This window comes from Dromaius novaehollandiae, chromosome 20 (genome assembly GCF_036370855.1).
Source record: "Dromaius novaehollandiae isolate bDroNov1 chromosome 20, bDroNov1.hap1, whole genome shotgun sequence".
Classification (NCBI taxonomy): Eukaryota; Metazoa; Chordata; class Aves; order Casuariiformes; family Dromaiidae; genus Dromaius; species Dromaius novaehollandiae.
In genome coordinates this window covers 5922299-5947894 of record NC_088117.1, presented here as the reverse complement: position 1 = coordinate 5947894, position 25596 = coordinate 5922299, and the positions used below count along the sequence as shown (strand labels likewise).

At 49.0% G+C, this 25596-nt stretch overlaps 1 long non-coding RNA gene across 1 annotated transcript; it reads right to left on the bottom strand.

The window, feature by feature from the left end:
• Window positions 1-1562: 1562 nt before the first annotated feature.
• Window positions 1563-21484, bottom strand: LOC135330407 (uncharacterized). The gene is made up of 3 exons (XR_010392450.1): window positions 21359-21484; window positions 13392-13449; window positions 1563-2001 (listed from the first exon to the last, which is right to left on the bottom strand). It is a non-coding gene; the product is annotated as an uncharacterized LOC135330407 (long non-coding RNA).
• Between the last annotated feature and the right edge of the window lie 4112 nt (window positions 21485-25596).

Genomic DNA, 25596 nt, shown 5'->3' with positions numbered 1-25596 from the left:
CACTTTCACTGAAGAGTTTTAGTTCTTTAACAATGACCCTAAACTTTAGATCATAAATGTACTTCAGACCATATTTCTTCCTTGCCTGAGATACTATCTTCACTTCTTTGCACATCATTTGGGAACCACTCCACCTTCTTCCTGCTTCCGGATGGAAGCTTTTCCTTCCTCTGGTGCTTTTCCTTGTTTTCTTGGAATTGAACTAAAATTAGAAAACCGTTACAGGAGAAACAGGCACCCTGTCTGTCCTGGGCGCATCATAGTGCTGGATTTCTGACATTGTGCTGGATTTGGTGGTGAACCACAGCACTGGATGCTGCTACCTTCCACCACTCAGCCCACTATGACCACAGATAAAGATGCTGTCCAGAACTGTTCAGCCTCATCAGAAGCATCTTCTGTTCCTAATGCTGGAGGCTGGGGTAACATCAGGGCTGTCTGTGGCCTCAGAGGAGCACCTACTCCACTAGCCACGGAGTACGGGCTCTCTTAGTAGTCTCCTCCACAGTAGTGAGCGACTGGCCACACACGTTGTGTTTTGGTTTTCCCTCTGGCTGGATGACAACTGCCTGAAAAGCAGGAGAGCCATGAATAACGATGAGCATTTGCCTTCCCAGGGGTGAACTTCCAGCCAGATAATCAGGCCTCTTCCAATATGTGATGGGAAGCAGGCCAAGAGCAATGCAGTGGGCGCTGGCTATTTTTAAGGGTGTCTTATGACTAGTCAGCAGACTCCTAAATAATTCAGCTTCCAGAGGTACAGTGGCCTGGGTTTCCATCCTTTATTTATTCCAGTTCCAGCTCCTGGCATTGACCATTCCTTTTCCTAGCCACACATCCCTCCCCCACAGCACTCACCTTGCACCAAGCTGCCATGTATCCCATCAGCCTGGTGTCCTTGGCTCCAACCCTGCCCGTCACCTTCCTCCGCATTTTATCATGTTCAGCAACCTCTCTTCTCCCTCCTCCCTCCCAGCTCAGCTTATATCATCAAAAATTCACTTTGGCACCTTCACTGTCAGCAAGCGGCTGTTTATCTGCTATATCATTGGAAAGATCTCTAAAGCCAAGCTTGGAAAACAGCCCTTCTTTTTATTTGATGCAGGATCATCTGAAAGGAGGATGAGAAGCAGCGAGAATATGTTTTCCTTGTACAGATCAATATGACTTTAACCTTCCTCCCCAGCAGGGCCTGCCTCCCACCTCTTTAGTTCACGTATATCTCCTTCCATCCCTCTTTGCTTCCCCTTCCTGCGTTTTGACATCTGCAGCACTCCCAACACGTGGCTCTCCTGGCCCTCACCCCTGCTGTGGGGGCAGGATTTCCGCCTTACAGGAGCGGGTCCTTTCGGCCTAGGGACAGGCTTCCTGGTCAGTCAGTTCACTGACTCGGTCACCCCCAGAGCTCATCTCCTCCTTGCTCTGCTCTCTTTTACACCTCCAGCCTTTTACACTATACAAAACTCAGCTTCCAGCTGTTTAGAGCCACTAAATGAATCTCTGTATTTGCTCCCACACCAACCCACCGAGGAGGGCTTTCTGATGAGCGTCAGCAAGGAGACACTGCATTTTCCTTCTCTTCCTTTTCTTCTCTCCTTCGGGGCAGAAACAATAGTGTCCTTCTCTCATGCACCCTTCACCTCGGCGAGTGGCAGATTTACTTCTGCCCGGCTTCCTGGCAGCTGCCGCAGCTGCCATGTTGGGCAGGAGCCTCCGGCTTCATTCATTCCCCCTCTTGCTGTGTTTCTTTCCAGGGGGATAAGCAATAGAGATGGCACTTGTTCAGGTCCTACAGTGCAGCTCTGAAGAGCCAAGGTCAAGCTTGGAGCAGCAGGCTCCCTCCTGAACAACAGTTTTCTCCAGGAGACCTTTATACACAGGGAAATTGAGGCACTGCTTGGTGGAAAGACTCACACGTGGCTGCACAAGAAGCGAGCAGTAGGTCGGTCCCTCAGGCCACTTGCCTCCCCTCTGGCTCATATGTTAGAGAGGTCTTTGGTCCTAAAAGGAAAGGTTGAAGGGGTGAGCAGGCAATTCAGAAGGAGCAGTCTGGGCTGCTCGTGCTGGGTGGGTGGTTACAGTGTGAGGAGAGAGCAACCAGGCTTGCCTGTCACTGACAACCAGTGCCAAAATCATTAAAAAAAAAAAAGAAAAAAAAGAAAAAGAAAAAAGGAAAAGATTGAGTCCTTTCTCAGAGCAACAATCAGCAGCAAACCCCAACCTGTTATTCATACCCAGAGACATGGAAGCACTTCTTTCTTGTCAGAGACGCACGCAGACAGGAGGGAGGAGACAGGTTGTTACCACAATAGCAGTAAAGACGCCCCCACCACTGTGCTAAATGATATATTTATATGTACGTATGTAATGAGAGACTCTTGGTGTTCCCAAAGCACTGACAGTCTGAAGGAGAAATGAAAATGCGTTCTCCAAGGTCACTGAGTAGCAGGGACTAGCATCCTGGTTTCAGAAAGTGTGGGGAAAGGATTTACCCAATGTCCCTCTCTACCTCCTCCTTTCAGATGTAATGTGCTTAGCCGGCCTCCTGAGCCCCTTAGTTAGCTAATCCAGGTTCACGGGGCTGACATTTATTCATACAAACAGCCTGGAAGTGTGACCAATGCATATTACAATCTGGTCCTTCATCCTCCATGCACGGCCTTCTTCCTGCAAGAAAGGGAGCTGCAAAAGCATTCTTGCAAAGTTAGAAAAAGAGCGAGAGAGAGACCAAGAGCCGAAAGGCAGTTTAAAATCTCACATAAAAAAATAAATAATACAAAAAAAGGAGCTGATGTGTTCTGTCTACGTCCAGCCAAACACCAGGTGCTGTCAGAGATTAGACGCTTTTGCAGATAAAAACAGGTAATAGGGCATTACCAGATAAGGACAATAAGAGGAGAATAAAAGGGTGGGGGGGGAAGCCAGAGGTGAAAAAGAGGTGAAAGGACAGAAAGCAGCATGGGATAGCAGCAGATCAGACAGCCAGATTGCCAGATCCACCGCCAGGGCTGTGGGGAAGCAGGGATTCAGTCACAGCCGCTACCCTGGAGCCAGGAGCCCAGTGAAGGCACTCGCTAACCTGCGAGGCAATGCCTTTGCCTCTGCCGTGGCTGACTTTGGGTGCCTGCGTACCAACGCGCTGTAGGCCAGCACTTCTCCAGCATGGGGACTGCAGGGGATGCTGTGCACATCCCCAGCAGATTCAGGGATGCCACTGTCTCGACAAGTAATATGAACATACATGTTACCATGTGCTTACATTCATGGTCGCCCTTCCCAAATGGCACAGCATAATGGCCACAGTGAATTGCCATAAGCAACGGTTTCTGAAAGCCAAAGAGGGCTTTCAGGGAGACTGAAGCACCTGTGCTATAGCTATTTGTCTGGGAGATATCCATCTTCTTACTGCTCAGAAACAGCCATCATTGAAGGGCATTATTCCGTACTGGAATAGCAGTTTCCATACTAGCATTATTCCGTACTAGCAGTTTCATCAGTGATGACTCTGGCCTTAAAAGTCGAGTGTGACCTAAAGTGTTTCTTGCTCTCTTCAAACTCCCCTTCTGCACTCACATGTTACTCTTCATAGCCACAGCTTGTTCTGCGCAGAATAAATGCTGCTCATGTGCACTGATCGGCAAAGCACTGTAAAACAGCTTTAAGCCACAGAAGCTGTGATTAGCACCTAAGGGCAGCTGAACTGCCTGAGGGGATTTTGCCATACTGGAGGCGCATGGGCAGTGGATAGTGCTGTAAGACTGCTGTCCTTCAGAGAGGTCTTCATTCATCTGTGCTTGACATGCTCTATGTAAAGCCGTAACAGCATCTTTGATACATCACCTGGCTGTTCCACGGGCTGTCTGTGGTGATGTATCACCTCCGTCCTCTGTCCCGTCCTATGCCAAAAGGGTCTCTGCAGGAACAGGCTGAACTTTGCATTCCTCTGCAGGAGTTACCTTGGCAGAGCAATACCCTAGCTCTTAGTTTATTAACATCCCACAACTCTGAACAGAGGCTTGGAAAAGAAGTGCCAGCCTTGGCTAGACCTGCCTCCCCCATAGCCACATGTGGAGAAGGGACAAGGATGCTCCTCAATGCCCCCCGGGAGCACCATGCTGTTTGTAGCTTCCAAGCACGCTCCTTCATGAACTGTCCTCCTGCCCACGGGCGAGGGCCCCTGCGTGAACTCCTCAGAATAAAAATGGGTGAGAAAGACAAAGAAAGCTCAAACCTGCAACATCATCCTTTCTTTTCTCGCTTCCCATCTCCAAAGCTTCCCTGAGCTGCCAGCACTGTGGAGTAAATCAGGACCTCTGTGCACCTTTCATTAGAGGTGGCCCAGATATATAACAAATGGGCTCTCAGCCTCCTCACTGCATATGATGTATCAGCACAAGCGGCTCATTTAACTGCCATTAATTATACTTTGAAAGGGAAAGGGGCATGTTCAGGTTGGCCATTTTTCTCTTTCTTTCAAATGCCAGCCATCTAGACAGAATGCAGAAACTCAGCTGTATCCTGCAAGCTGGGTAATAAACCCCAGGCTTTACACACAGAAAAGTGTCGATAGTCCCTGGTGCTACAGGGAAGGCAAAGGCTTAACCTCTCTGTTACTCAGACTGCCTCCTCCTTGGCAGCTATCAATTAATATTCCACTTTAGTTAAATACTCACCTCAGTTTTCCTTCTGCAGCAGACTGTCTTGAAGCTGCATTGAAGGATTCAGCAAATCAGGAATTTGGAGTCATTGGAATCATTTGTGACTGGCCTGAAAAACTTCAAGGCCTAATCCACACACAGCGCAGGCAGTATCAGACTGTAAGCACTGCATTACACCCGCCATTCCCCCTCCACGCAGCTGTGACTGCTGGGGAGTGTGGGTTGTCCCTAATTAAGAAATATCCGCCACTTTCTATGATTTTTCTACTGTACGGATAGCCTGATAATTCCCAAATCTAGTCTTCTTCCTCATAAATGTGGAGTCCTCCTCACTTACCAGCCTCCTGGTTCACAACTTAATATCAGGGGCTCCGACGAAGATACTGAAAACCTGGAAAGATCTTGAAAATCCGGCATCTAGCAGTAAGCTGAACACTGCACCAGCAGCCACAGTGGAAAAAACAGGCTTTCAGAGGTGGTTTAAAACCCAGTCCTGATCATTCATGGTCAATAAGTCTTCCCTGGCAGTTTTTAAGGGGCTGATACTGATGTCAATGCCCCGGTAGTTTCTAGCTTTCTTTACTGCCTTTTTGGTGGCAAGAAAGGCCCAGAAATTTGAATTTGAAGGGTGCTTTGCACAAAATGTTCTCTGCCTGATGCTGAGGCCCACTGAAATCTAGGCCACAATGTCGTAGGGTAATTCAACTGAAATCCCTTGCTTGGGCTAGTGAGTAACACAAAATGGCAAACAGCCACTGTACCCGTCCCAGAGGACTTGCCCTTTACTAGAGGCAAGGAAAGGGAGAGAGTTGGGGGTGGCAGTGGCTACTGGGGGAGTGAAGGAGAACTCAAAGTACAGGGTCATGAATTGAGTGAAGACTATAGCTATGAATGTGACAAGTTCAGGGACGTCTCAGCACAGCTTAGCCTCTGTGGGGAGATCATGGGGAACATGGCAGAGGGGACTGGGTAGGCAAGTGTGACCTCGAGCCACATCCAAAGCAACCCTGCTCTTGTCACTCCTCAAAGCAGTCACACTGCAGTATTTAGCTTCGCAGCTGCTGAAAGCTGCCTCAGTAGGGAGGCAACTTTCATGTTTTCTCCCCACCATTTTTTTTGCACAGAACTCAAGCCTCAGGGCAGTCGAGGTCCTTGCACCACAGCTGGAGTCATTAGCAAAAGGGAGGAGGAAAGAAGGAAGACGTCAAGGATTATCATTAACTGCCCCAAATCTACCAAGGGTTGACATCATTCTGATATCATCTGGGCCACGTGCACGGTTGGAGTTATAGTCCAGATTCTAAGTGACTTTCCCCTTCCCATGTTCAAATATGGGCTTCTCTCTAGCTGCGAAAGATGGAGAGCATCGGCACGTGCAGCATTTGACAGGAGACCCAGGTTATTGATTCACAGCTCTACTTCCCCTAACTTTTCTGGAGGAAAACGGAGCTGCTTTGCATAAGGCAGGCATATGTTGTAGCTTTGGCACAAGGAGAGCCAGTTGGCATTTCCTTGCCAGACTTTTCCCACCCTCCTCTGATACCATCTGCCTCTGCGAAACACTGAAACTCCCATCTGTCAATTTTACTGTAAACACACAATTACCCAGGCTGCCGGGAAGGAAAAGCGATTCAGCCAAACCTTGGCGATTAGTGGGCAAGCAGAGGAAAGGGCCAAATGAGGACGTGTGGCCCTCTCACTTTCCCAGTTTGGTAGTGGTAGCCATGTCTTTTCATTTTCACCACCGCCTTCACAGGCTTTGCTGAGCTTCTCCTTCCAGCAAGGGACGGGCCGTGAGCCCTGCCGACCGCTTCAGCAGCACCCTGGGCCTCCCAGCATGCCGGGTTTAGCAGGCGGCAGGCCTGGAATTCAGCAGTTCTCCAGCTCTCCAGTGCCTGGAGCACAGCAGTACAGCTGCTTGCAGTGCCCAGATCATTGCGGCCGAGTGGTGATGGTTCCACTTCCATCCCTTTCTCCCATGCTGCACCAGGGAGGGCAGCCAGGCCCGGACATCTAGGATCTTTCCTCAGATCCATGCTGTAGGAAATCTCAGCAATGCAACGTCCCAGCAGCAGGTCCCCCCCGAAAGCAAGGTCAGGACCAGACGAAAAACCTTCCCTTTCCTGTTCCTCCAGCGGTGTGTTTGCTCACAACTCAGTCTGTCCTTTGCCAACCTGGATGCCACCAGTGGGTTTCATCTTAGCCATGGCCAGGTCCTACCAGCTTAGATGCCAGTGCTGCAAGCTGGTTTGCTTCTTTCTTCCTGGAAATCCTCTTCCTAGCTGGGAGCAGCTTTCTCTGACCACAGCAGACTGCAAAGCACTGACAGCAGCCTGGGGCACAAGCTGAACCCTGCCAGCCTCCGCCGTCAGCAGACCTGTCTGTGTCAAAAGATCTCCTCCTCGGTGCTGCACCATTACTGTGATCCCTTCTGGGGGCTCCGAAAGCAAAAGAGCTGCTAAGCTGAGCTGGAGAGCAGGATGAGCCAGGGAGGTGTGATGATGGGCAACAAGAGGAAGCTGCAGATAATTAGGGGCTGGGGGCTGATTTGGGGGCGGGGAGTGGTTGTGATTTTTTTTTTTCATTAAATCTCAGGCCCTCTGTGGTGTCTCCAGCCCAAAAACTAGCTCTACCACCTGTTTGGTTTAACGCAGAAGAGAGAGGGGGGCTGCCGGGCGGTGGAGAAGCTGGCAGATGGCATGTGTTCCTGGAGATAACACGGGGCTAGTTCAGAGGTTACTAATTGGGTTTCTGCTTGCCTTTCATATTCAATGCGAATCAAAATGAGAACATGCAGTTCAACACACACACACACACACACACACACACACACACACACGTTGTTCTTGTTCCCTGAGGATGTTCCCCTCTGCCCCACTCCCCCACCTGCTCCCTGCACATTCACCCCAGGAAGCTTGAATCATGGAGAGATTTACCATTCATTCACAAACCAAAGAAAAAGAGAAAGGGGGGGGGGGAATAGGAAGGAGGCTAGGGAAGAAGCAGCTAACACCCAGGATAGCCCTCAGGCCTGCAACCAGCCCTTCTGCACAAGCAAGACTATTAGCAAGCTGCTACCTCGTGCAGCCACCATGAAAATGGCACACCACGTGCAAGGTTGGTGGTGGCAAGTTATTAGCTACCTGCCAGCTGAAGAGGCTGCAGGGTACCAGAGGGGCTGAGGATTGCCTTTTGGTAAAGAGCAGCACATGCACAGAGCCAAACTACCAGGACCTGCCTTCGACAGCCAACACAGGTTTCCTCTCAGTACCCCACACATCGTGCCACGCATCTCCCTTCGTTTGCTGCCCCAGTGCACTCATCTTCTCATTGCCTGGGCACCCCTCCCTCTCTGGCATGGCACAACTGAGGAGCTGCAAAGGGGAGTCCAACAGTGGCACGTTTGGGCATCCCCAACCTCCAGCTCTGAAACAGAGACACTTCTGATGAGCTGGTTTGAGGAAAACAACCCCAAAACCTTTGAATCTTGAAATCCAAGTCTGACTGTCAATGGGAAGGTAGCAGCACACTAACATGTCTCTAGACACGCTTCAGTCATGAGCCTGGGAGAAAAGCCCTCACCCAATGAGGTCTCATCCTGCAGAATTGTCACCTGAGTAGATGTATGGGCAACACATCTTTGGGGAAGTGTTCATTTTTCTGCAGCCTCCTCAGTCCACGGGGTGTCTCACATATATTTTGTGATGAAATGCCATCTCACAGTCAGTGGCAGGGAGAGAGAATCGGGAAAGGAAAGCAGGAAGTGCGCACACATACTTTGAAGGGGGAGAAAAATGGAAGTTAACTGAGCAAAACAGAACATTCTTTGAAAGGGGAAAAAGTCTCCTTTTTCAAAGCTTTTTGCAAATATTGCTTTTCCTCCCCTCCCTCATTTTCCAACAAGCTGCAATCAGCATTCAATATTGTCACTCAGCGCCCAGTTTCACAGAGGATAGGTATCCACAGAGAAATAAATGAAATAAATAAATACATCCAGCCACGTATCACAGGGCTTTAGCTGGGAGCTGAGCTCTTTTGAAAATCTGGTCAATCACAGTGACATTGATTTCAGGACAATTACTCCTGATTTACACTGGTGTAAATGAATGGAATGGCATTAAACTGCTGACTGGGGAGTCCACACACAGGCAGAGCTCATCAGAAAGCCGAGTTTCCATTCTGTGAAAGATTGAGATCAGCTTCCCCATCCAAATCAGGACAAAAATGGCCTATTTTTCTTAGAATGGAACTAAAAAAAGGGGGGAAAAAAGCCATTTGGGTTCAATAAAAACTTTGTTTTTGAATGCCTGACATTTATCAGCTTGACTCTTCAAAATGTTATTCATATAAAATGAAAGTAGGCAGGCCAACTTTCCAAAGTATCATAATGAAATGGTTGGGTTTCCGTTTTCTCTTTGCCCAACTAAATGCTAATTGGGGTTGGGGAGGGCAGAAGTCTGTTTTTTGTGAAATAATCAAACCTGGCTCCTTCCCCACTCCCCATTGCCCCGACATTTCCCACTGAGCAGAGTTTTCAGTGACGCCTGGACCCCACCTCCCCCCAGGTGGGCAGCACCCCTTGGAAAGCTCTGCCCCTGCCTCCCCTGCTGCGGCACGGGCAGAGGTCTGGGCAGTGCTGGCTCCAGGAAATGCACGCCTTGCAGCAGGCAGGGACGGTGGAGAGAGGGCCTGGGAGAAAGGAGAAATGCAAGCCACGCAAGGGACCTTGAAAAGCAAATTTTTAACAGAGAAGGGTCTTCTCATATATAGGAACTTGCTGTTGTAACATCAGGGTGGTGGAGACAGAAGGGGCTGGTGGCACAACGGGTGGCTGCCCCATGAGTGGGAAACTCCAGGACTGGAAAACATGAATGTCCTTGTTGAGAGCTAGCATGCGGGTCAGGGAGGGCTGTGCAAGGGGAGAGCAGGGCCAAAGGGCAACGCTTAAGCAGGAGAAGTGGCCATGTAGAGGACCAAAGGCTCCCTCACTCCCCACCAGCCCCTGGACATTTTTTGCTGTGATTATTTAGGGAGAAGAGAGGAGGCGAAGAGGCTGAAGCTCCTCGCAGGCCCCTCCCCTAGTTTTTCAAATATTTTTTACCTGGACGCCTGCCCCAGCCATAAATCACTGTTGCTCAGGATAAATGGAAGCCCGTAAGTGCCACCAACACTAATGACAACATTCATCAAGCACTGAACGGCTCCATATTGCATCGGTCTACAGGATGCCCGCGGCCATACGGACCGAGCTCGCTCCAGCAGCCTTCGCCCCCCCTGCGCCCCCGCGCTCCTGGCAGCAGGCCCTGGCCTCCCGCAGCCCGCGTGGGGTCCCGGGAGAAGGGGACGTCAGGCGGCCGCGCGCTGGGGGATGCTGTGTCCCAGGGGACCTCGAAGCGCCGCCTCGTAGCTGGTTCCCTCCCTGAGCTGGTTTCACTGCAGGGTCCCAAGAGCAACATCTCCACCTCGCAGAAGGAACATCTCCATCGGAAGCTGCCCCTGCCCACGAGTCAGGGCATATTCTCTGAAGCCTCCTACCGAGCCTCTGCAGGATAGGGGCTTGCTGGTAATCCTCTGCTGTTGTGAAGTGAAATGCATTAGCTTAATTGGCGAGGAAAGCTGGGCAAAGCTCTGCGAAGGTAGTTTGAGCTAACAAGTCCTGCTCTGCAACAGCAGCAGGCTAATGCCGTGCAGGCAGGCAGTTACTGCAGCTTGGCTGACTAATGGGAATTGAATCAGGTACTTATCCCTCTAGGGACTAAAGCGCTTCCCATGGGACAGGACAGTTTAGCAAAATAAAGTTTCCATAATTCTGTATCAGGACTGAGGCGCTGAGAACACATTTAGATCCAGTTCAGGACAAAATCCTAACCTGCAGAAGTAATAATTTTTTAAAAAAAAAAGTAAAATAAGGGAATCTCTCCTCAGGCATGGCTGTGGGGATTTTCTTGCATGCAAAGTATACTAGATGCTGCTTGTATGACAAGTCCAAAGGGTAACACTAAATTCTTGGGTCCTACATTTTACAGGCTAGCCTGAATGATGAGATAGGTCAGTTTGTGCTTACTTACATTTATGGAGAAATTTATTTAAGTTGAGATTTTGGGGGGGGCAGAATTGTTTCACATTTCAGTGTAAATGTTCTGAGGGTGGAATTACTGGTCAAAACTCTGGAGAGGTACCAGAAACCATATAGGATAAGGGAAGCCAGGGTTAATGTCCACTGCATGATTCACAGCAGAAATGTAAAACTGGGTCTCTCTCACACCCCCAGCTGAGCTGATTTCTTGCTAGACCAAACTCTTTCCCTCTGAAAAGTCTGAAAGAACAAGTTCTTATTTCAGCTCCAGATAAAAATGAGCACTGTAACCTTCTCATTTCCTGGCTTTGAGCTCTAAGAACAAGGTGAGCAAGTGATTTCCTCCATTTCCTAATTTAGTTAAGTTGATAAAGCTCGGTTCAATTTAAACACAGAAGGTATGTCTACATCCACAAATGGCATGGTTTCCATTAGAAAAGAAGGAAAAAAGTACAAATGAAATAGTGTCCTAAGGAGAGAGCTAGGGATTTTGCTTGCTTGATTGCTTGTTTTCCTAAAACTGATCAGAAAGTTAATTCTGTGTTTCAGGTGAAACAATTGTACTTGAAGATATTTATTACAATCATCTTGCAGTTTTCCTATGGGCCGTGAAGGAGGAATATCAGTATAGACTGAGAGAGAACGTGCCTTTGCCCTAGCAGAGCTCAGCACTAGACAGTGCTCTGAATCCCTCAAAATATGCATGAGCAGGAACGCTCGCTCAAACGGAAATAATCAAAAGTTTATTGAAATACAAAACTGCAAATAGAAACGGCCCTTTGCAGCAATTATGCAGGAGACATTAATTTCCGAGTTTTTATATGCAACTAAAAAGATGCTTTAATGTAATTTTATAATTTATTTACTCTGGGAAAGCCCAGCTTAGATGCAGCATCTGTTTTCTTTTTCCGCCTCTCTCCAAACCCCAACACAGAAGATGTTGCTGGTTTCTTACCTGGTTTCTTAATTATGAGACAGAAGAAAGGCAGCCGACACTCCTAATGTCACAGTAGTAGACTTAAAGCACCCCCTTTGCCAAAGTTACTTTAACATCATCTCTTCATACTACAGGGCCTTTAGAGTCATCAAAACCAGAAAGAGATTAGAAACAGTGTTATTTATATCAAGTAGCATGATTTCCCCACAATCCTGAGAGTAGTTTGTGATGCAAGGAGGAGCAGGTAAAGGAGGGAAGAACAAAAGGGACCTAAAAAGGCAGAGAAGGGAAACAGGACTTTCTGCCCGAGGGCAGGGTTGTGAGGACGGCCCTGAGGAGTGAGAAGACGGAGCATCTCCTGCTGCAGCAGCTCTCGCTTGGCCGGAGGCAGCGGCTGTGTCTGGGGCAGGCAGGAGCGGCGCGGGGCACCAGAACCCACCTCCCCAGCATGGCAGCCCGGGGGTCGGGCTCTGTCGGAGCCGAGTGTGGCAGGAGGGACAAAAGAATGAGGCCTGATGGGACAAGATTAGGGATTAAAGGCTTCCCTTTGCCAAGCGTTGGGCAGAATCATCAAAGAGATCGTGTCTGTCCAGAAGAGATTACAGCTTAAACAGGCAGAGAGGAGCAAGAGAAAACAAAGGCAGGGAGGAGATACTGAAGGATGGTCCGGGACGATGCACATCACTGGTAGAGCTTGAAAAGAGGCCCAGAAATCTTAATGCAGCAGCAACTGCGGCTTCCACTGGAAAAGAGCTGTAACAGCCCCATTTTGCCTGGGGGTCAGACACCAAAAGTTGATCGTCAGAGCACAGCCAGTGGGGAATAGACTCCTGCATTCATGCACTAATGCCTGGGCTATACTGCTTTTCCAAGCAAGAGATTTGGGTTCACAAAAAAAGAGCTAGTGGGATGCATGTGCTCTTTCAACAGAACTGCTCCTCAGGGAGGTTAGAGAGGGGAGAGATGCATAAGAGATCTTTAGGTCTGAGACCAGCTGTACCACACAGATAGTTTTTAAAAATATATATAGGTGCCTACCGTGTACCTTCATCTTATTAGACTGAGCCAAGTCAAGCTGAGTTCTCAAGACAGTTAATTTCATAATTCCCTTATTTCATGGGTGAATTTCATGCGTAGAATTAATAGTATGAGTGTGTTTTGTACATGCAGCACCGAGTGAGAACTGGATGAAGAACACCTTTTTCCATGAAAAATTTCAAGATTTTTCTTATTTTTTTCAAGGGAAAAAACCTTCATTCCTTCATCTCGGAAGGTCAAATACTTTATTAAAAAGTTGGGAAAAGAAATTCTTAGAAAAAAGAATGTTTTTATGGTCTACTTTGAGAAAAGTTAAACAGCTTTTCAGGCACACTCTTTTCCTGTCTCTGAGTCGCCTGTTCAAGAACTAGAGTCTGTGTGTCCCCAGGCCTACTGTCTGCAGAAGGGAAATCTCTCCATGGGGGTTTGGGCTTGCTATTTGCTTAGCGAGTCAATCCCAATAGAAATACCCAAGCTGACTTTGAATGAGCCACTACAATATACCACTACCATATACTCTTTGTAGCTGTTACCTACATACTTTCAGCTGGCTTCCTTCAACCAAAACTTAGTGCATGTCAGCATGCCAGGAAACTCAAGATTTTCAGATCAAAGATCTGACCCATATCCTCTCAATACAAATGCAAGGCAGATAATATCTGAGGATCAAAATAATACTCACATGCAAAAAAAGTTGTCCTCTCCAGTCACCCTGTTTCCTCCACAACTGCCACCTGAATCTGGAAATTTAAATAAAAGCAATATAATCAGCTTGGAAAATCCCCATATTAGAAAATTCTTGGAATTGCTTTTTTCCAGATAATGTTCTCACTGGAAACGTAAATCCTGTATTTCACCTAAAATAATTAAGAATTCTGCTATAAGGCCTGTTTTATACTGCCACACTGAATTAACTTTTAGTGGGAGAAGCAAAATCTGGGAAAACATCTGTTGTGTAACCAAGTCCATGGAATTTGGACAAGGATTTTGTAAGATGCAAATCCTGAGTTACTCTTCCTGATCAAAAACCTTCCTATCTAGTGCCTTTCCTAAGTAACCCAGAGCCTTGTGCATCAAAAAATACTGGTTTCACCAAACTCTCTAACACAGGCAAACAGCCTTGGGAGTCTGCATTCCCGGTGTGCTGTGCAGAACTGGCACTGCAAACATACAGAGGGAGAGAAAGAGCAGGGCAGTAATCAGGGACCCAGTTATTTTTCCAAACCAGTTTTGCAGGTGTTTCAGAAGAGTAAACAGTGCACTGATTAAGGTACAGATAGATGGTTGCAAGCTATTGTCCCTTGCATAGGAATCCTGCTCCCGTTTCACCCCCCTCCACTTGCATCCTTATTATCTGTTTGCGGCAATTATGATATGAAACGACTGCTGAGCTGCAAAAAAATCCAGCTAGCTACATTCAGTATAAATTTCAAACAAGCAGCCTTTCAAACCCGATAACATTTCAGGAGCCATTAATCACACGCACTGCTCACTGCTACAGTAGGTGACTACAGGTTAATAAAAAGGGGGTTGAAATCAAACTTGAAGTGTGATGAGAAGCAAACACTCCCTCCCCTCCTCAAATGGCAGGAGCTGGGCAGTTTTGGCGGGACACGCAGGCAGCTTTCATCCTCTCCTGTGCCCCTCTGGGGGGGGGGACGAGCCTGTTGGGGCTGTCACTGGGCCCAGGACACCAGTCACCCCTTCCCCCCTGCTCTCAGGCCGCTCCACATCAAGGAGGAGGTGATCCCCCAAGCACTGAGGTTCCTCCTCCAGCTCCACATGTGTTTTGTATGGCCAGGGGCTGGTTTTATGTCTCTCGGCCTTACCATGGTCGTATCTGCCCTTCTGAAAGACTGCTGCCCCATGCTGCCTTTCCTCAGACCGCACTGCCTGTGCTCCCTTGGCCCCTGCTCCCCGCCTCCAGCGCCTCGGGTAGACCTGGAGTCCCCTCCCCAGGCCTGTCCCGGGCCACACACCTCCTCAGCACTCGACTGGCACTTTGGTACTCATCTTACAGGAAAAAAAATAAAAATCCAGGCTAGGAAAGACCTTTCTCCTATCAGTAGGCCACTGGAAGGAAAAAGCATTTTGGGAAACGCGGAGTACGTGATGCATCCTGGCTTCCGCCCCGCTCCCGGCTACCGCAGCCCGCGACAAGTGCAGATATTTGTTCCATTTCAAGCAGCTATTTATCTTATTTCATGGTCATATGGGAAGGGTTCACCAGGGGAAGTCGCACATTTTCTGCAGGGATGGTAACCCAAGCAGGAGTCGTCCCTGTCCCCAGGCCAATGCTGTCTCGTTGGCCAGCCTGCGGAAGAAACGGGGCAGAGATGATAGACAGAGACAGGGGATGCAATGCTGCGTGTGTGTCAACTCTCATTTGTTTCACTGAGAACTGAAGAAGAGAGAAATTGAGAAGAAAGAAAAAATATAACAGTGGGAGAAAAAACAGATAATAAAAAAATAAGTGCAAGTGAGTGAGAGAGCACATGCGGGAGAGACAGCACTTCTGAACAGCATGGACTCTAATCTCGTTACTGACTTCAGTTCAGGAGGCTGATATACCCCTGAGGACAGGTTGACATTTTGATGCTCCTAGTTAGGGAAAACATGAACTGGGGGAAGCTGCATTAACAAGCAAATAAATTTATGGTCGGCTGGCACCAAAATGAATCTCGCTGTTTGTCGGCGGCGTTTGCTCGGTGATATATGAACAGGGTGAGCTCCCGGCAAAGCATCCCTCCCTTCTCCCCGTCAGAGCCAGCGCTCTGTGGCGAGGGAGAGGGAAGGTCATGGGGCTTCCAGTGCTCCCACCATGCAGGAGAAAGGGACAGAACAAAAATAACATGGTGAAAGCCCAGGCCAGAGACAGGGTTGTTGGAGCACGGCACCACTGCTGACCCGGCCAGCTTGACCTAAGAGAGCCTTGCACCCCGAGATGGAAGTGCAGTCGTTCCAAAAGCAAGACATCTTTGATTTAGAGCAAACACCAAAGTGACTGTGATTTCAAACAGACTCGCATCACTCACTAGAGAACAAAAATAAAAATCTCTCAGCATCTGGGAAAGGCTGATGCTTAAAGGAGCAGCCTGGGAGGCAGGTGTGAGAGGTGCTAAGACTTGTTCTGCTCTTGGATTTCCTGCTGACTTCGGGAGAGTCACTTATCCTCATCCTGCCTTCGTTTCCTTACCTACACGACACCTTCGTGCTCCTCATAAAGGGCTGAGAAGTGTTTATGTGCTTTGAAATCTTTCCACAGAGAAGCCTCGACTGGCAGAAGCATCTTTGAGAGAGGGATATCAGCTTGTCAGGGGGGAGACCAGCGTTTGAAAGGACTGGTTTGTAAATCCATTTTTCTGCTGAGGTGGGCTGCTGTCTCCTGAGAAATAAAACTTCACAGGGTCTCACATCTTCGCACAGTGGATTGGAAGAAAAAAAAACTGTGAAACCTGGACTTTCTCCACTCCCCTCCAGCAAAGGAAACCTTTTGCTCTGACAGCCTCCTCCAAGGTACCTTTTACAGAACAAGGGTGCCAATCACAGGGTTTTGGCTTGCTCTTTTAGGATCCAGATCAAAACTCACTTAAGACAAAACTCTTTTTACAGACATCTGTGCATTTTTCATTACACTTTTTATTTTCCATTTAGGACTGTGATTGAATTAAACCTTCCAACCCCTCCACATGGGAGAAAGAGAGGAACAGCAAGTACTGAACTGTCTCCTGCATGCTTCAAGGAGAGAAACTAGTAGCAACGTAGCAGCACACATTAGTACAGAGAAAGGAGTATATTGGTCTGATTCTCTTCCCACGTGCATTGATGCTAATCGGGTGTAACTTCACAGAAGTGAGTGAGGCCCCATGAGCCAAGGGGAGAGTCAGGCCGGTCTCTGTCCTTTCTACCCTAATAGGCATCGCTAAATAGCTTCTGTTTTCCCACTAAGCTGAAGCGGGAATTTATAGAAATAATAATAAAGATTAATCATGATTTGTGCTTCCTGAGCATTTTTCTTCTTGGGAACTCTCGGCTCTTTAGAAACCTAAATTAATTAAGCCTCATAACCTGCCTCCCAAGGTAGGTCAAGGACAGTTAGGGGCCGTTTCTGGCTCCCGCAGAAGCAAAGGGAATGTGTAAGCAGCTCAGAGCCGCCCGGCCCTCCAGGATAGGCTGAAACGTGAAGGACGTAGCATCAAGTGGAAACTGCAAGGGGCTCCGGGGAACAGCGAAGCATCACGAGCTGAGTCTGGGATGACCCTGAGATTCTCAACCTTATTCCAGTAAAAGGAGCCTTGGACTATAGTTGGAAGCAAACTATTTCTCTTGTGAGAAATGCCTGAAGTAATAATATTAATATTAATAATATTTATTTGTTTCCAGTGTGGGATATGATGGGACGTTTTAATTTCCTCAGGATGCTTAAGGGAGAGTTATCTATCCTACTGATCCAGAGTACTGGTGGTAAAGAGGGAGAGGCTGAGCTGTGAAAGATTCAGACTCTGTTCCCCTCCTTTTCTAATTAAGACAAAGGACTTGAAGCAGGTCCTCTTAGATATCGGGTGAATATCCTCCTCCAAAGTTTATTGGCCAGTCTGGTCCCTCTTTCTCTCTCCTCCTTTACCAAAACTTTGGCCCTAGACACGAGAAATCTTTTCCAGCAAAAAGCCATGGAATCAAGCAGACACCCCCGAGAGCTTTGGCCCTTGGAGTCTGCATTTCACAGTGGCACAGAAACCCTGACCCATTCTCAGCCATCTCAACTGATCAGTCCCCATGTTACTTATCCTGGGAGAGCTGGCAAGACAGTACAAGACAGTAGCTTACTTCATGAATGCTCAAGTCCGGTCGTAATTTGCAAGCAGCCTAAAAATGGGCAGCAGAAACCTCAAATCTCACTCAAACTGTTGGATGAGAAGGAGCTTAGGAAAAGCACAGCAATATAAATCTGAGGCACAGAAGTTGAAGAGTTATCAGTGGACTGATTCACTGCGGGAAGTCTTCTTTGTGCCACAGAAGCTCAGCAAACTCCAATCTCTGTGCTCAGCCCAGATATTATCTCCTCCCTCTTCATCCTACCTCCTCATTTGCAGCTCACAGCAAATGAATCCTTGGCAATTTTATTCAATTTGAGTTCATTTTCCCCACTCACTGAAAACTCAGGGAATGGCTGAGATGTTAAATTCCAGGCTTCTCAATATCAAAGCCCTGGTGAGTTCAGCTGGGTCACAGTCTTTCTGAGCACAAGGAGAAGCATGGGAGAGAGAGACAGGGCAGAGCGGTGAGTAGCGAGGAGGGAGCTGGCGGTCCCAGTGAAGCGCCCGCGCAGATGCCGGGGCTGCTGCGGTGGTGACGGCAGTGAATGCTCCCCGTCAGCCTGCACAAACTCAGCACAACTAGCAATACACCAAACGCACATCGTGAGAAAGTGTGCACTCACGCTGGGGAGATGCTTGCACGCAGGCGCAGGTGTGCAAACCCCATCCCAAAACAGCCACCCAAAAAGGACCATGCTGTTATACACGTGTGTAGCAGAGAGGAACTCTCTCTTGAACACACACGCACTCACCCGTGGCCTCTCTCACGCCATGCACGGCAGCGCAGAGGTGTCCCAGGGGAGGCAAGGGGCGAGGCGGCTGACACAGCCAGGGCTGGCTGCACGGTGACACCAGGAACAAGCCTGTCTCTGAGGAGCTGCCTTCCCCGGGTGCGTGTGCATCCTGCAGGGAGTGATTAGCACTTTCTTCAGGCACAAGAAGCTTCCCTGCTAAAATTAAGCTTAAGGGTATTAGGCCTTCATTTGGTTAATTTTCAAGGTCCTTTGTATCTCCGGCCAGCAGCACCAGTGCCTCAAATCTCTTTCAAAGACCTGCTCCCCGGGAAGGCTCAGGCAGCCCTTTCCATGCCTTATCTGCGTGTCTCAGACCAATTTATCTGCCTAATGGCATCACTGCCCCTGCCCTGTGACACACCATGTCCCTGGAGGGAGCAGCAGGGCTGAGCCCTGGCACAGGGCTTCCCTCTCCCCTCTGTCAAAAATAAAACACCCCGCACCCTTCGCTCTCCAATAAAAGCTCCTGGGATGGATGAGATGCACGACCAGGACCACTTTATCCATCATCTCTGTCTTTTAGGGGAAAAGCTGAAGTAAACGGACCCACAAAACAAACTGACCCGTAGGATATCCCACAAACATTAAATCTGTTAAGTCGTAATTGAGCAGCTGAACAATTAAACTATAAATTTGTATATAAATATTTATGCGTTTATATGCAAATATTTACATATAAATATACCTCAATTAATACGTGAAATTATACATTACAATTCATCCTGACCTGAAGATTAAATATTCATTCTGTTCTTTCCATCACAAATGAAAATCTGAGCACAGCTGGGTCAAAAGTTTCTCAGCAGAAGATTTTTCAGCCAGCGGCTGCTATTCAATGAATGCAAAGTGGCTTGCAGGAGTATGACAATTCCACTTACATTTTATTGCTTTCTAAAAAATACCAAAATGATACAGTTCTACTTTGCCATTTAGTTTGGCTTTCTTTTTAGGACTCTTACAACATTATCACTTGTAAAAGACTCCAAAAGTCAAGACAGAAGTGTCAAAGTGAGCCTATCTGTTATCAAAGCCAAAACAGTTCAATGTTAACAATAATCATTCTAAATGCAAATATTTCTTTCCAGATTATTCTGTTTTTCAAGAAAAAAAAAAAGTTTCATCCTACTTTGGAATGAAATAAACCCCAGGAATTTCACAGGACGTAAAATCTGAGTTCTGCTCTATTCTACTTGCTAACTCCCCACATGCTGATGCAAATTTACCCTACACGTTTCATAACACCAGCCCCAAGTGCCACCCGCTTCTATTCCTGGGAATATTCTACTCCGCACAGACCCTGTGATGTGAGGAAAACATTAAAACTTCTGCCAAAATGCACCCAAGCCTGTATCCTCTCCAAAAATTCTGGTTCTATATTTAGTCGTAGTGCAATTCCTATTGCAATGGTTCTGGCAAAGTCCTCGCAGCTCTTCTCCAGTCTAAGATTGAACAGGGTGTGTTTAAAAGCTCCACAAAATGAAAAGATTAACATGCTGCACCGCTTTGATGCTCCAGGCTCTCTCTGTGTGAAATGCTGCACAGAGATGCGGGCAGAATTAAGGTTGGGGGGGGGGCTGGGATGGGGGGGTGGGAGGGGGAATGATGATGTTGGGAATTTGCTGCTTATTTCTAGGTGTTTTCATGGCTTAGAAGCTGGTCGCTTTCTCAAGCTAATAGCGATGGTTTTCCACGATACAACTAGATTTACCTGAAATGTTCCCAGGTAGTTTTTTCTAATGACACCGGTGAGCTGGAACAGGCAACCGTGCATTTCCTCCCTATGTGTTTCCCGAGGGCTGGGAAACGCTGCTGGGAAAACCGCGGAGAGGGAATCCTCGGGAAGCACAAGGAATTGCCGGGGCTGGAGCAAGTCTCCTTTGCTCCTGCTTTCCCCGCCGTCCGGCCGCGGGATCTTGGCCAGCATCCCCGGGCACTGCGCAGGCCGTGCGGCGCCGCGCTGTCTGCCGTGGAGTTCGGACGCCCTCTGCCGCGAGAGGGGCTCGGGCAGCGCCCGCCGCCTCCGGGCTCCCCGCATCCCCCCGGCCGCCAGAGCCACCCTCGGGGCCTCTCGGAGTGAGGCCGCTGGCCGAATTCCCGCTCCCCGGCTGGGCGCGGAGGGAGCTTCCAGGCAGCGCAGCAGGGTCTGGGGAACCTGCTTTGGTGAGGGTGCCTCTGCCAGTCCCGAGGGAGACAGGAGCCCATCAGGGATTTTGATTTTAGATATATACACATAGAGAGATGTATATTTATCACGGATTCACAGGGTGGGCTACCAACCAGCGGGAAATCCTCGACGAAATCTGCAGTGGGGCAGCTGAGGAGAGCAGACGGAGATGCTAGGGCTGATCCTAACGCAACTTGTCCCCAAAGGCAAAGCTGGGTCTGAACCGAGGGGTGGAAGGACTAATTTTGCTCATTGCTCTTGCAGACGCGCTCTGCCCATGCTCCGGGGTGCAATGCTGAGCGGGTGCAGGTGGAGCTATCCCTGGGCCAAGCGCCACAGTGGTGCTGGCTGTGGGGCAGCCCCGTGGGGGAACGGGGAGTGGTGTCCATACAGGTGTCCTAGTGCTCACAGGAAAACAGAGATTTTAAAGTTCTGGTGGAAAGGGCTTGTCATAAAATTTCTGCATATTTTCTAGGCCCAAGCAGTTCATGCACTTCTCTAAACTTACTGCAAAACATCCATCACCGCTTCCCTTCTTACCCCTGACTTCCCGTGGCCCATAACACGAAGCACAGCCTTGAGGTCTTCATGCCCCTCGATGAGGGTCAGTCCAGCTCTGTAAAGGCCTGGTAGATCATACGGCAGTGCGTGCACTGAGGTGACAGGGACCAGTGAGACCCTGGGCCCCGCTCCCGCAGACCCCTCCTAAGCATGCAGCACTCCTGGCCCAGTGCATCCCACTGCATCCCACCGTTACTCTCTGCTCTTCTTGCCCAGGAAGAAAAATCAAGACATACTGAGCCACCAGGAGCTTGCTGAGGATTGCTTTTCAACACAGGCAGGGAAAGGTGGAGGAGCAGGATATGTGTCTTACCCAGTTTACCCATTTTATCCATTCAGTGTTCGCTCCCACAGCCTCCCTCCGAGGAACGCGGGGCAGCCTGAGTTTCCTGCACCCCACACACCCCAGACATGGGCAGCGGGGCCATAGGACTGCAAAGCAAAGCGGTTGTTAAGCAAGGTCCGGGGCAGAGACGCGTGTGGTTGCAATAGCGTGTGAGGCAGGCAGGGCTTGCGGAGCTGCTCAGCCCAGGAGGCACTTACTGCGGGGTCACGTGGCAGCAGCTGAGGTTAAAAATACAGACCGAGCAAGGTTTAAACAAGCTTTTCTGGCTTTAACCACGAAGAACAAGGGCCCCTTTGAAAAGCGTTGATTGAAATGGTTCGAGGTCAACTTGTTTCAGCAGCACTGCTGCTCAGGGAAGGCTCGCCGCTCCCCAGCTCGTCTGATTTTGGTGAAGGCTAGGATGAAGTAGCAAAACGCAAAAAGTTTGCACGTGACCAGGGCTTATGTTAGGCAGCCACAGTACAGTCTTGGCCCTAGATAACAAGAAAGTTCTTTTAGATGGTCGAGGAAGCAGGGATTTTCATTTCCGTTGGCATGACACACCTTCCAGGATCAGGCCCTCACCCACGCACAGCCGCTGGACACCCCGGCAATGGGATGGCAGTCAGTCTTGGCCTCTCTGTAGCCATCCGTTTTAGGTGTCTCCAACTGTAGCACACCGTGATGGGTCGGTGTTGAGCCTTGCTGGCAGTCCCGCACTCTCTACACCACTCAGGCTGGCTGTTCTAGTGAGGCAGCAACCCAGAATCAGGAGGCACGGAGCCAGCTCCTTGGGTAGTGAAGTAACCAGGGTGTGCCATCAGCAGCTGGCCCAAAATCAAACGCATTCATCACTCTGAAAACGGTAGCCAAGCTGTACCCCATACTCAGACATTTAACCCTGTTTGACAACACAGAGAAAGGAGAGCAGAATGACCCGTGTCTCCAGCTGGCACTTTCACAGAGGGAGGCACAGTGCAGGGACAATGCTGGATTAGCTGTGCTTCAGTCCCCCTTTTCTGCACACACTCCCTTTTGATAAGGCTGCTGACTGATGGATCAGACGAAGCCTTTCTGTTTGAAGGGGACATAGAATAAAATGCATTAGGATAGTTGAAAGTTATGCAAACTATTCCTGGTTTCACTTCATCAGTGAAAGTGGTAGGTAGAGGCAGGAGCAAAACTGCCAGCCACTCCCAGCTCTCCTGCTCCAGCTAGGAGGGCTTTCTGGAGCACTAGGAGGGAGGGATCCTGGGCATCACATCACAAGGACAAGAGTGAAATCGAACTATATCTGTGCTTTCCATAACCCCCCAGTGAAAGACAAAACAAAGCTCAAGAGAAGGATGTACCACTGAAAGGTCTAACAGAGAGTGGAGGAGGGGGTCCCCGCTCTGGATGTAATGAAGGTGCTAGGAAAATGCTGAGTTTCCATCCAAGGGAGAAGGCTGCATGTAGGACGAGGTGGGCTGCACAAAACAAGTTCTCTGGGTGGTTCAGGACTCAGTGGGACTAGGTCTAACACTTAACGTTAGCCTAAAGCTCCCTCTGTGATCCTAGACGAGGCACTTCAGTGAGCACTGTGCATAAATGTTCAGCTTCAAAAGTACCTCAGGTTGCACAGGCTCCTGAAGAGTCTGTGCTTAACTGTGCAAGGGCAATGAGCAACAGTCCCTAGTCTTTCCACCACATGTAACAAATCAAGCTGTCACCACACGCACACCTAGAATCTATCAGCATTCCTGCTTTTGAGCAATTTGTTGAAAACATCCCTCTCGGGTGCTTAGGTAGGAGCTGAGCTCTTGGGAAAACCCGTCTCTACCTGTCGTGCAATGAAGACAAGGGCAAACATCTGCTGCAAGAGAAGGACAGTACGAGTCTGGGAGCTGTGGATTATTTTGGGGGGGAGGCAGTCCACCAGTCCACTGCTCAGTTTTTGGAAGCCATTTAGTTCTTGTATTTGATGCACCATTCCCTTGACAGCTCTCAGAGGCTGGTCATGAATGTCTGAACACAGAAGCCCTCTCTTCTCGGGGTACTACTGTTTTCAAGGAAGTTAGGAAAAGTGGATTAGTTTTCATGAAAAATTTCTGTGGAGGCAAAAGATGAATTTCAACGCTAAATTTTGTTCACAATTTCTTTGGAAAACCAGGGGGAAAAAAATCACTGCATTCAGAACACATCTTGGGAAATATTTCTTTTGATAAGATGAGCCAGTTTGTGCTTCACAATTAGTTTTGAAGGGGAAAACAACCCTAACCCAACCCACACAGAAACTAGACCAGCTTTAAGCACAACCTCTGTAAAACGGGGATAATAAATGCTCCTTTATCCGGCAGGCACGTTAGTGAGGCTTCATTAACTCCGAGGCTCAATTAAAGTCTGTAAAAGGGTTTGAGCTGCTTGACCGAAAGGCTCTATGAAAATTAATTTAGTGCTTTTATATCAGCTCAACACCAGGGCAGCAGCGAGACGCTCTGTCCCCCACCAGACTGGATACGACGGGGCTGACAGCGGGGCGAAGGGATGCGACCAGCAGCTTATCTGAGGGCACCTCGTGGCCTGTGGGCACTGGCTGACCACGGCGGGGAAGGGGAGAGCTCTGATTTTTAAACACGAGTTTTTGTCGGGTAGCTGACTCGCAGCTGCAGGCTGGAAACAGCATGCTCGTCTCTTCACAGCTGTAATGTTTGCCTAGCTCGGGAGCCTGATGAGACAGTTTGAAGTAGGAGGGGGGGGGGGTTAATTGCACATTTTATGATCGCTAAGAGTCCCCCTGAGCCAAACGGGCTGCCTGCTGTACGGGCAGAGCCGCGTTCGGGCTGAGCCTGCGCGTGGGGAATCCAAAGCCTTGCGAAGGGACCCTCAGATAAATGCTGCCCCAGGGTTTTGGTGGCAGATTTACCAGCCTGTTTAGATCTCTGGTGTAAATCCAGTGACTTAGAGATAAACTTGGTCCATCACAAGGAATTGTTTCAACAAAATGCGGCCTGTCAGGAGCGGGGTTATGTTGACAGACTAGCAGTCCCTGCTGTGCCAGTTCTTGGCATCCCCCAGCCGGAGCCGGTATTTATACAGCTCTCCGCACAGAGCACCGTTTATCTGAGCATGCGTTGCCCTTTTCCAGAGCCTAGGAGATTCAGCAGGAGATGTGGGATAGCAGCAGTATCCGCACAGTTTTTCCCAGACAGCCAGAAGGAGCAGAGATGAGCCCAGGAAACAGAAGGCCTCTGAGCTTGGTCGTTGCCTCAGGTTCCCCTTCTGCCAATAACCCTCCGACTCCATCGGGAAGGTTGGGCGCCTGGCACCCTCGAGCGCAAACGCGGAGTCTACCAAAGCAAAGGAAAAGTGCAGGGGAACAGGGGAAGGGGAAAGCATGGAAGGAAATCAAAAGGGAAGAGAAAGATGGGCAGCAGTGAAACACTCTACTCTGAATTTAAATAAACTCCTGTCTCTCTTCTCCTGCTTCCTGACAGTTCTGTCTGCAGGTTTGAATTCAGCACAGGCTCCTTGGTAAACAAATATGAGAGTTTTATGCAACACAATAATTGTTTAGTACTAAGTAATTCTCTCCATTTGTACACTTCAAGCCTCAGATGCCTCGCAGGCAGTCTCAGCTCAGTCAGAATAGGAGAAAAACATCCGGGTATGGCTAAGCCCGGCAGAGGAGCTCTCAGCCCAGTCAGAGCAGTGGCCCCATGGGGCTCCAGCTGGGCTTTGTGCCGCTGATCACAACGCTCGGAGGTTGGCAGTTCAGCCAGTTTTCCTCACTGTCATGTTTTCTCACCTCACTGTTCATGTGTCTCGTCTGTACTTCAACAGTTCACCACTGAGGATGTTATTTCACCCTTCTCAACCCTCAGCCCCTCTGCTCCTTACAGCAAGGAGGCATGGACCACGGCACTGACAGAGGAGTGGGAGGAAGTGGGAGAAAGCTGTGTAATTCCCCAAAATATTTCCCGCTGCTAATGTGTTTCCTCAGGCCTAAGAAAAGTAGCTGAGGTCTTTTAATTGCCAGCCTGGGTTCTGTGGCACCCTTCCGCCGAACATCTCAAAGCAACCCCCATGCATCCCGGACATCTCAAAGCAACCCCCATGCATCCCAGACGTCTCAAAGCAACCCCCATGCATCACTTGGCCAATTTGCTTGGCACCCTCGAGGGGCAGAACTGGTTTAGCCTCATCATCATAAAGATGGCATAAAGATGGGGCACCAAAACTTTCCA